Genomic DNA, 12,501 nt, shown 5'->3' on the forward strand with positions numbered 1-12,501 from the left:
TCCACCAATAGTATCATGACATCCATCCATCAATCAATCTGCAAGTTTAAGGACAATAGGTGTGTGTGGAGCCAACAAGTCCTGCAGCTCCGTGTCGTGCTATTTGTTCTGAGCCTCCCACTTTTGGCAGTCAATCAAATACAAATGATTTGTTTCAAATCCCTCTTTCAGTGGGGAATACGATCCCAGTACAAAGATTTTAACAAACATATTAAAAAAAGGAAACTCTTGCATCGACTCTCCAATTTTAGCTTCCCCAAATCTTCTTCAGCATCAATGTTGCAAAACCAGAAGACAAGTAGCTTAGCTTTAGCATAAACACTGAAACAGGGGGGGGCTGCTATACACTTCAATATAGCAACAAACCGCATGTACAACCAGACAAAGCTATCCAAACTGTGTGAACTTGAGGCTAAATAGAACCATACTGAATATAGGGGTTCCACTTAGAGTACGCATTGTGCTGGTTTACAAACAGATGTAAACACGATATAACTTGTACATCATTTCTATTTACAATAAATGAATATAAAACCAATACAAGTATCACCTTATTTACCATATCATTAGCAAGGTTCAAGTTTAATTTACTGCCATTCTACTACACATTGTAATAAACCTTCAGTTCATAGTTCTTCTTGATGCACAAAGCTACATTGGATCAACAACAACATCATTTTATAACAAACATATGGCCCACAAGGTCAACTTATCATATAATTCATGACAGCACTTTAAAACGGATGATCTCTCTACAGCTAAGTTCACTAATTTTCTAGTTTTCAATACAACAGCATGTTTAGGTGTGGCTCTCATCTTTTGTTACTGTTAAATAACCAATTACTATCCATTATTTCCAATTTCACAAATTGTTATAGCGGATTTCAACAGGTGCTCAGTTTCTTGGAAAATATATAAAAAAACCTGATTCATTTTGATTCACTTCAGGCATATTGCCTTATACTATATGGGACATACTACATATGCATATATATATATATACATACTACTATGTATGTAACTGAAACAGAGAAGTGTCACAGTGTCTTGAACAATAACAACAACAACAGCAACATAACAACAACAACAACCAGATGAACTGTGAAAATCAACATCAGAACTCTCTGAAACAACAAGGCGGCAGCTCCAGCTCTCTACTTCCGCTATGTGTGATGTCAGGTTTATGTGTTGTGGAGTACTTGAAAAAAAACACCAACTGAGAAACCGAAGGAGAGAACAGCGAGAGCCGCGGGCCGGGAGTAAAAGTAAGCGGCTAGTGAATGTGTCTGTGTGTTTGTGTGTTTGTGTGTGTGTGGTGGAAGACAACTGGGCCAACATTCACCTGGCCGTCCTGTCTGCGCGCGGTTGCTGCAGCTGCAAAGAGGACAAGGTCATTCGCGCGGTGCTGGCGGGGGACAGTGGCTGGAGGATCGGGTGTGGGCAGGTGGGCAGGTGGGCAGATGGGGGTAGAGGCAGGTTAGTGCAAATGTGGGAGCGTAGCAGTGAGAAGTGAGAAAAAGGGGAGGCAGGTGCCAAGGCCTCACTACCACAAACAATTGTCTCCACTGTGTCCCCCATTCACCGAGCTTCACACATCGCAGTCTGTGCATCTTTTCTGAGGCTTAGGCAATGGCTCAAGAATCATGTATTCAGTAGAAACACTGATACACTTATATATATATATATATATATATATATAAGACTAAACTATAAAACTATTACCTTGTTTAGCGGCGTCGCAGACAGGCCAGTTTCCACTACGAGATCTGTGTTGCTTCCCAGCAAATAGAAGGAAATTGCTTTAAGGCACAGACATGCCAGAGGCGGTACAAACATAGTGCAATTGTTTGACAATGGCAAATAAAATAAAAGTAAAAAAAGGCAATGTAAAAAATGTCCTCTTCTTCAGCTAAACAAGCAGAGGAATGTCACGTCCTCTTTGGGGCAGATGGCATTGCGTTTATGGAACTTGGAAATCATCAAGCCTCTGCCAATATTACTTGGCATCACTGCACAGGATCCCATTTGTCTACGCTGATTATGCTCAGAAAAAATAACTACTTCATCCTTGTTACTGCAAAGTGACAGCTGAAACAGAAGAGTTTCAGCTTGTACAGATATGTTCCACGCATGTTTTACTTTTGTGCTCCTGTAGAAAAGCTCAACTAGTGATCGCAAAGATAATGAGAAGATCAAACTAAACATCACAAAACATCATATCAATGGGGATTTTCTTGTGAAAGACATCGTTTTAATATAATTCCACCCTTTTTTGAGCCTCTGTCTGATGATATAAAACAACTAATGTGGCCACACCTGTAACTTGAAAACACCATCACCCATGTGCAAAAGATGTACCAGGTGTGCAACCTCAAAGCAAAATGAGAACACATAGTAATGCAGACCGACATTACGGCGTGTTACCATACACACAGAAGTTAGTTTGTGTGTGGCAACAAGGTGAGGTGAGCTTTCTACTACAGTGACTGCATAAGGTCTGCCGCTATCACTCGACTACCTTGATGGCCCCCAGACATTTCACTTGGGTATGGTGTTTGTCTGTGTGTGTGTGTGTGTGTGTATTATTGGGGAGGTGGGAGCCTGCCCCTGACTGCAGGAAGCAGCTAGGATTTCACAGCAGGAAGTGAGCTGAAGAGAGGGGAAGGTAAGCAGGCAAAAGAAGAAAAAAAGACACCCAGCTGCCATGTTGCAGCCTGTAGCGATAAACACATTTAACGAGTCCGTGGTGTCTGACCGGTTACATTAATTCAAATTCATTAAAATCTTGGAGGACCAAGTGTGTTTCAAACCTTCACTTCTGTGACCTAAAATGATCTCCTATACTGTAAAATAATACTAACAAACAGGTAGAAGATGAGACAGGTGTCATATATGGTAAAAAAGCTCAGTAGACAGAACGTCACTAAAAATGTCACCTGGGAGTTAGTGGTTTATATCCTTTGAGCCAGGTGCTATATATTTTTTGTTCAAGGGACAGTTCACACATATTTTCCAGGTATCAAGATCAATCTACACGCTTTATTAGAGGCAGTTTCATGTGGAGACTAATTTCTTTCTATCATAATTCTATTTGTGAGTGGGCGGAACATCTCTACGGCCGATATCGCAAAAAGGAAGCAGCTCACACCCGAAACAATCTAGTTGATAAATAGCCCTAAAGGTAGTTCATTTAGGGTTAGCTTTGTCCCATAAACCTTGCTTGCGCAAGCCTATAGGACTCCCGGATGCACAGCTTGGGCTTCTGGTTTAAAGTAGAAGAATAAGCATCAGGTATAAAACTCTTTGCAAACACAGACAGTAATAAATCAGGCATTGGAACAAATAACCAATCGCATCAAATATTAATATGATTACTAGATAGCACTCTAAACTGTTTCGATCACCATTTCGTTGCCCACACAAGAAATAAACATGCGAACAACGAAGCCCAAACACTCCAAGCATATACTTATTACTGCAGATCATTTATGTCATATGCATTGAATGTGTTGTATCTCTCTGTTATGCTGCTCTTGTTCTGTACACATGACATCATTGCATTCTGTCCATCCTGGGAGAAGGATCCCTCCTCTGTCGTTTCTCCCAGAGGTTTCTTCCTTTTTTCTCCCTGTTAAAGGGAGTTTTTAGGGAGTTTTTCTGTTACTTGGTGCAGAGGAAGGACAGAGGATGTCGCATGGCTAAGATTGAGAAGCCCTCTGAGGCAAATTTATAATTGTGATTCGATGCTAAAATAAACTGAATTGAATTAAACTGAATATACTGTATGTCTAAATCAAACCACTCATAAACCCCTCCAATCCCTCCATGCTTTTAACAGACCCGTAAAGCACCATAAACCTACTGTTATCGTCATCTCTGAGCTTGAGACCCCCTCTGGCCCCGCCCTCACGCCTTTTTAATGAATCTGCATTCCCAGCCCTCACGTGGCATCCTGCCGCGCTGAATTGTTAACTGTGATGATAGAATGGGGAAGTAGGCTCCAGCGCCTGTTTGTACGACGAAGCGCTTTGCCTGTCTGCGCCTGGAGGACTCCGCAAGAATGAAAGCGCAGGGGAGGGAAATGGCACGGCTGCACACGGTGCGGTGGCAAGAGAGACGATTTTCTGAGTCGATGCAAGGAAAATCCTCCCGCATGCCTGACGAACTGGTGTCAATAAGCGTTGCTAAAAACAATTCTTTTTGAACTGTTTTGAACCTGGTTAACAGTGGCGACTCCAGGAGAAAAAGAAAAAACGCTGCATAAACAACAGTAGTAACCAACTGCAGTAACAGTAACAGTAACCAACAGCAAAGAGAGCAGAAGCTGTTCAAATACAATGACTGCTCCTTTGCTTTGTCCACTGCTTATACTAGCGTATGAATCATATATTAATGAACTGTGGACATGTGTCGCCGGAGTGGAATGTGGCTACATCAGAAGCGCTGTGTTGTGTTTGCAACTGTAGCTAGCTACGTTGGCTTACATACTTGTCCTACCATCTAGTTTAGCTATCATCATGCACCCCATTGAGTTGACCATGGCGTGCCCAAAATTATCCTTTGACGTGCTGAAATCTAATGTTCTTAGCTAGCTACAGGCATTTTGTTGTAGCGGTTGTTTTCCTTTCCGGAGAGCGTACTAATTCTGTTAGATTAAAATTTTATAGTCTCATTGTACTTGTTAGCTACCCTCTTTCATAAGACCCTTAAAGCTTAAAATTCAAGAGGAAGTGGTATCTAATGACATTTTTATATTGTTGTAGACAAAACATTCATGACACTAGACTGTAAAAACCCTTTAGCTGCAAAGTCTTCCTAAGTGTTATTGAAAATTAGAAGGAGCTTCTGCACTGCCTTTGTTAAGGTGGAAGGATTACAATTTGCTATCCTGTCGGACTACAGTGCCTCTGTGTTGTTGTTTCATAAATATCAAAATGCTCAACCCATTCTCAACATGATTGGATTAGTACTCTACTTAGGTGCAGCAAAACAAAATCAAGCAGGTTACAAAGAAAATGATGTCCCTTTTTGGCCAAGATATTCACATTCTGTGCCGTATTCATGAGAATATAGAAAACAGCAGTTTGATAAAATATATACGATGCTTACACCTTTAATTTTGTTAAAGATCACGGACCAAACCAACTTTTCTCATTTCCATTTAGGCAATTGGATACACTGAAGATCATTTAAAACTGGACCAAAAATATATAGCTGCCATGTTTAAAGGCTTCTAAAAATAGAGAACACTGTAGCTTTCAAATAAAATATAGCATAATAAATATTATAGTGCATTTGTTGGGGACTATTTGCTAAATACTATGGATTGTATACACATTGGGTGCTCTTCACAGTTTACCCACATGTTGACAATAGTAAGGCATTATGGCTCTTTGATGTGCATGCTCCAGCAAGTATCATCAGGTTTTAGCACATGTGTCTGATTGAAAAAGCGGCGTGAAAGCAGGAGACTCACCGTGAAGGGTTGATCCTGGGTGCTCCTCTGGGTATCTTTCCTTCTCTCCCTCACATGCTGGATCCCAGGTTCTGGAAACTGCCTTAAATGATAACACAACACAGACATGTAGAAAAAAATGTTGAAGCTCTTACAGTGCAACAACAGTGACAAGCTGAAAGGAATGAATAAACCAAACATACAGTTACTGATTAGTATGTTGTGTAAAAAAAAAAAGAATGTGGTCGTACACATGATTCGTGTGAAGAGTCAAACGGTCACAACCTCAATAACCATCTGCCTGAACCCCATGGTGTTTGAACAAATCTGCAAAGCAATTCCAATGTATCTGCATGAAGACTGAAATTTGTCTGAACACATATAGTCTGAAGGATTTTGCAGTTAGAAAACACCTCAAGATAATGGCTGTTCAAGCTCTCATACACATGCACTCTTTCACACACACACACACACACACACACACACACACACACACACACACACACACACACACACACACACACACACACACACACACACACACACACACACACACAATCACACACTGCCACCCTCATCACAGACCTGGTTTGACTAATGTGCTTTGTGTGTGTGTGTGTGTATGTGTGTGTGTGTGTGTCTGTCTCTGTATCCGAGAGGTCACTGATTTACACTCAACGCCTTTGAAGCCGATAAGTGAAACACAAAATACTGTTAATAGAGAGCAAACTTATTGTGATGTGTGCGTGTGTGCGTGTGTGTGTGTGTGTGTGTGTGTGCAACAGAGACAGTATTTGAATGACAGCATACTGATTAAGACCGTGACTGTAAGGGCCCTGATGACGACATTGACAGTGAGGTCAATGTAGCGACACCGCAGGTGCTGTGGTGCTAGTGTGGGTGGAGAACTCACGCGATCACCCCTGCGGTCCGGGCCGAACTCTGCCTCGTAGAACCCTTCCTTGCAGTCCTTCCCCACCAGGTCGTGCGGATGCGGTCTGTCGGCTCGTTCTTTCGTCACCAAGTAGACGCGCACTTTGCCTTTGCCGCAATAATTCAGGATCTGTGGTAGGAGGTAGAGGACCATTTATTTAGGGAAACTGGTGTGAAGGAGAGAGAAATGTGCAGGTTATGTACAAACACAACACGCTTTTGGTCTTTAAGTTCCGCCAACCAACCTGCAGACTGGGGTAGGACCGGTTGTTGTCGGAGCTCTTCTCTCCCGGGGGATGCTCCCGACGGCGACCCTCACACTTGTACCTGAAGCGCATCCCCCTCTGCTTGGGCTGCTCGTAGATCTGGACGCCCGGCTCAGCCACTGCAGAGAAAGCCCCGGGAAATGATGGGGGAAAAAAAGGTAAATGGAAGGCAGAAGATTGATTCAGATTAACCAAAACCATGAATACCTTATACTTTCTATTTTTTAGTTATAGGATCAAATAGTGAAGTTAAGGTATACTTTTTTTTTTGAACGTGTTTATACATGTTATAACCCAGGAGGTGGTGAATTTGAAGAAGTCTAGATATTTAAGTCAACACTGGTCATAAAGCTGACATTTTGACTTTTACTCTTGTAAAAAAATGTGGGTGCTATAAAATGTCAGAAAATTGTGAGAAAATGACCAGCACAATATCCTGAAGCATATGTTTTATTGGTTCTCGGGCATTTTTGAGATATGCCTAAAGGTTTTAATGAAAGTGATTTAAAAGAACAATGAAATAAAATGTACTTTTACAATCAAAACTTAAAATGATGAAGCCACTTGCAAATGACCATGTAGTACAAAATGGAAACCATACTTTGGTGTTTAATTTGTACCTCTTTACTTAAGATTTCATTAAACTTGTTCTTTTTTTCTTTTTACAAAATGACCTAACTCTATGGAGGGATTCTTAGTGCATAAGTGCATCTTTTGGATGGATGGGGAAAAACAACACTGAATGGAAATGTTATTGACTCTTTCAGACTATTAAGAATTCATAAACATTTGTTGATTGGTTGCAAACCACCAAATCCATGTTTATCAGATTATTGAACCAATCCAACAAACATAGATTTTGGTGATTTAGCAGTTAGTGCACATCTCTGGTTAGAAATGGGGAAGCATTGTGTTGGTAAGGAAACGTTTTCAGACAAATTGCTGACATACAGTTGACACAACGTCGAGCTTAAAGCTTAAATGTAGCCCGATGCTTCTTTTAACTGCAAAGCATTAAATAAGATTTGCTAAAAAAAAAAAAAAAAAAAAAAGTCTATTCGGCTTTCAAAGAGTTTGACCCTTTTGCGTGGAACACAAACCTGATGCCTGTGTGAGAGAGGAACTAAAAGTGATCCGGGAAGTGTCTGCTTTTTTTGGTGAAGTGTTTAAATCTGATTGAACAACACTAAAATGTGTTTTTGTGAACATGACAGCCACACACAAGTAGTTACGTAGGCCGGACCGAAACAAGTCCTGTTCTGACTTAATTGACAAATATGCGTTTGCCAAAAAAAAAAAAAAAAAAAAGGGCGGCCTGCCTTCCTCGTTTTTGCAGCCTCTTTGACCGACGACGCGCACAGAAACGTACCATATATTAACTCCTATACAAGACGAGGACTACAGGAACCTCACACCACTTAAAAACCAAAAAAACATGCTTAACAATAAAACACAATGAGGAAGTGAAAGAGGCCGTTCTGTGCGTTCAGAGATTGTTTGGCACTTATAGATACAGGCATGTTCATTTGAACACAGGTGGGTATTAAAATGCACTTACTCAGCTGTGGATCGTCCCCCAGCATGGAGGAAATAAGAACTGAAAAAAAAAAAAAAAGTGACATGTAGGAAGATAATTAGCAAGAGCACACTGAATGTAATTGTGATAACATGACGGAATAATAGTATGTATGTCACAACATAAGCCTATTCAGTTCTGCTAAAGCTGTACTGACACTTATGACAGTGTCAATCATTGCAACAAGGAGGAAGTTTCACTGCGTTGTTGAGCGGACTTACGATAAACAGGCCAAAATAGTATTTCATTTAAAAACCAAGCACTTGTTGCTATGGTACATTCGGTCTTATGTATTAGTATACACAACACTTAAGTCACATGATTATTAGTATTTATCACATTCTGTCTTAACCTCTCATCTCACCAGTTACCAATATTATTATTATTATTATTTATTATTATACAGTAATAAAGTTGTTGCTACTCACCATCCATGATGTACAACACTCTCAGCGGTCTCACAGGTTATCTTCTCTTGGAGAACACCGAGCTGAGTGAGTGACAGTGGACAGGAAAAGTAACATTTGTTACAGCAGAGCAGCGGAGGGGAATTCCCCTCCGTCACCGCCCCCTCAGCCTGAACCGACCAATGAGAGGGCCGCATGACTCACGGCAGAGAGACATAGACAGAGAGCGAGAGAGAGAGAGAGAGAGAGAGAGAGAGAGAGAGAGAGAGAAGTGTTTACGAGCTCACTGGTGGGTCACACTTCTGAGATAAATAATAATAAGAGAGTAAATAATAAAGGGAAAGGCACAGTGACAATAAGCCTTGAGTTAGAAAAAAAAAAGATAAAAACTAATGTAAAACAGTAGGTTAATGAGTGGAACTGTTAGCAGTGAGCTAACTAAGCTACTGCAGACCTGCTGCATGTCACCCCACTAGTACTGCTAGTGTTGTAATATTACACCAGAGTTACAGAGCTAACTATCTGTTTTGATTAAAGCTCTTTGAAGTACCCATGTAGTTTAAAATAATATACATAGGCCTGAACAATAAACTGGACTGGACTAATCATTCAAAGGCCCTTTAAAAAGGGTCAGAGCAGACTGTATCTGCTGAGGAGACTGAGGTCCTCAGGAGTGCAGGGAGCAACTCTGTGGTGGCATCAGCCATCTTTTATGCAGTGGTCTGCTGGAGCAGCAGCATCTCAGCAGCCGACAAGAAGAGACTGAACAAGCTTGTCAGGAAGGCCAGCAGTGTGCTGGGGTGTCCACTGGATACGGTGGAGGTGGTGGGAGACAGGAGGATGATGGCCAAGCTGTCATCCCTGATGAACAACACCTCCCACCCCATGCAGGACACCCTGGCAGCTCTGTGCAGCTCCTTCACCACCGGCTGCTTCACCCCGGTGTGTGAAGGAGAGGTACCGCAGGTCCTTCCTTCCTGCTGCTGTCAGGCTGCACAACCAGCTCTGCTCCCAGCAGACCACATGACACATGACAATAAAAACCTGTGCAATACATTACACTGTGCAATAATAGTTATAATAGTTTTTCTGTCTGTAAATATAATATTTCAGTTATTGTTGTTTTTCTACTGTTTCTTATTGCTTATTTATAATACTTTTTTTATTTTTATCTTGTCTTTCTTTACCATGTCTCTTGTGTGCACTTTACTCTATGCTGCTGTAAGCCTGCAAATGTCCCCGCTGCGGGACTAATAAAGGATTATCTTATCTTATCTTACGCTATGGCTTTGTTTTAAGTGTTAGCTTGATAAGAAGATTGTTACCGCTCTATTTGTGTGCTAAACGTGTTGCTGGAGCAAGCAGTTGGTTAGCTTAGCATAGCAAAAAGGGAAACAGCTAGCCTGGCTCTGTTCAAAAGGTTAAGGTTTTTTTTTTAAATGGTGCATTTTGGCCATGATTTGTATACAAGAAAAGTATAAAATAAAACATTTAACTTTCAGAAACCATTTCCTAACTGGAAAACATATTTTAACTATCCAAAAATAATTTAAATAACAACAAATACCTGTGGCTATTATCTTTATCAACTATAAAAGCAACCAGTCTGGTTCAACAGTAAAAGAAAAGTTCAAGAAAAGTCACTTTGACATAAACACTTGTGAATTCACACTGACAAACTGCTAATACGCCAGAAGTACCAGTGTCAAAGATGGACACAATCCTGCTGGGGACTGAAGTCACACTTAGCCATTGGCATCTTTAGTAAACTATTGACATTATAAAATATAAGTACCATAATATTACAATGAACAAACACTTACCCAAAAGGCTACAGGTCTCAAAACGAAAAAGCATCTCTTATAGTTATAGAAAAATGTTAAGTTTGCTTTATGTCAAATTTATCTGTTGTTCTGCATGCAACTGGAATTAACCGCCAGATCTTAGAAGAAAATCTTTGTTAACCAAATGTAGCACATTTTTAAACTCATGTATTTATTTTCATACGCCTTTGTTTGCTACGTTTTTAAAATGTCTATTCTATTTTATGTACTTGTAATATTCTTCTTTATTGCTTATCTTCTCTAAAAATTGTATCTCTATAATATAAGTGCAAATTACTTCTGTATTTATTTTGTCCTGTTGTGCTTTTGGCGTCTTAAGGCTAATTGAAAGCATTAGGGATGAGAAGTTAGGCTGCGATGACATCTGGGTGATGCAGTCAAATGTGACTTTGCTTTTTCCAGGTATTTCCATTCACAGAGACCGTACACGATGGAGCAACACTGACAAGTCTCTGTTTGTTTTGTAGCAGGTGGGTCTATCAGCTCTGCCGTTGTATTATCCAAAGTGCAACTGACCCGCACGCCAATCCGCTTGTTGTGCTAACCTCAGTACCGGTTGCTTATGACTTAAAAGTTTTCGGACGGAACCCCGCTTGAGAACTTTTGTTGCGCATTCCCTGGAACCTTTTTTTTTTTTTTGCGTTAGTGCTAAAATGAACACATACTTCAAATCTGCCTGTAGATGGCACTCTGTAGCTTGTGATTTCCACTGAGCATTCTGAACACCTTTTGACAGATTTTCTCTATGGGCCCCCGATGCACCGACACAGTCTATAGTTACGCCCCTGCATGTGGCATCAACAAATGTAAAAACAAAAGCAACAAAGAACAGACACCGGAATAGTTTTTAGGGGTTTAATGGGTGTACGGACTCATTTAAAGGAAGTGATAAACACATACAAAAATACCCTTTCAATACATTTTTTAGAAACAAACATCTAAATGACCTGCTTTGTTAAATGTTTCCAAACAGCAAAACACGAGTCGCTCTGAAACAGAGTGGTGCAGATTTCGTTAAAAGAGACCTACCTGCTATGAATGCTATTAAAAAAAAAAAAAAAAGAAAGAAAAAAAGAAAGAAAAAAAAAAAGAATCACATGGTACAAATATGCAAATATAAATAAAGTGATAAGAAAATCCCCAATAATGAAGAATATGCCTTTTAGGGGGAAAAAAAACAAAAAACAAACAACTGTTCTCTGTACATTTATTTGGGGCAACTGATGCTGGAAAAAAGAGCCTGTGTCTCTGCGTCTCTCTGCCTGCTCCGAAGAAGACGGTGCCTCCTCAGCATCACTTTACACTTAGCTGTATATATATATATATCATCTTCTGCGCTGAAATCAAACAGTCGCCCAGTTTCAGACCATAAAGATGGAAGGTTTGGGGGCCAGAGGCGGGATAAAGGGTCGTCTCCTGACCCCGCCCACCACCACCACCACCACCGGGAGATGCCTTTTAAGAACCTCCACAGGAGGCGCGGAAGGTTAACACCCAAAAACGAAGGGATTCTGTCTCTCTCCAACACACAAACACAACCAATCTGTGTATGCACGCTTGTACACGCACACACACACACACACACAGACACTCACGTTCAACCACATACGTATGCATTCACACATGAACCAGCACAACTCGTCAAAAGCTTCAAACCATTTTTTCCGTTTTTACACAAAAGCACCGCAAACTCTTTCAACCAGGACTTCGCTTCAACAGACCACGGTGGGGGTGGGGGGGTCAAAGGGTATCTAGAACAAACGCCTTTTTTGTTTAGCCCTCCGAATGAACCAGAAAATTCACTTCAGGCGTTGCACAATCACAGGTACGTACACAAAACCAATATTCAAACATTTTTCTTGTAGCCGTCTAAAACTGCCCAGCGCTCACTCGTTGGCTATCTTGACATCTAGGGCTCGAACACACCAGGAAAAGCAAGCAGCAAAACTCATCATCCTTTTCTTTTAATCCAAGACATACAGTAGGCGTGACACTTGACACCGAAGCTACACTGAACAGA

General features: G+C 40.8%; 1 long non-coding RNA gene across 1 annotated transcript; it reads right to left on the bottom strand.

The window, feature by feature from the left end:
- Nucleotides 1-6,697: 6,697 nt before the first annotated feature.
- On the bottom strand, nt 6,698-8,728 carry LOC129091935 (uncharacterized). Its single transcript, XR_008531249.1, has 3 exons — nt 8,659-8,728; nt 8,213-8,251; nt 6,698-6,773 (listed from the first exon to the last, which is right to left on the bottom strand). It is a non-coding gene; the product is annotated as an uncharacterized LOC129091935 (long non-coding RNA).
- Nucleotides 8,729-12,501: the final 3,773 nt, after the last annotated feature.

This window comes from Anoplopoma fimbria, chromosome 6, assembly GCF_027596085.1.
Source record: "Anoplopoma fimbria isolate UVic2021 breed Golden Eagle Sablefish chromosome 6, Afim_UVic_2022, whole genome shotgun sequence".
NCBI lineage: Eukaryota > Metazoa > Chordata > Actinopteri > Perciformes > Anoplopomatidae > Anoplopoma > Anoplopoma fimbria.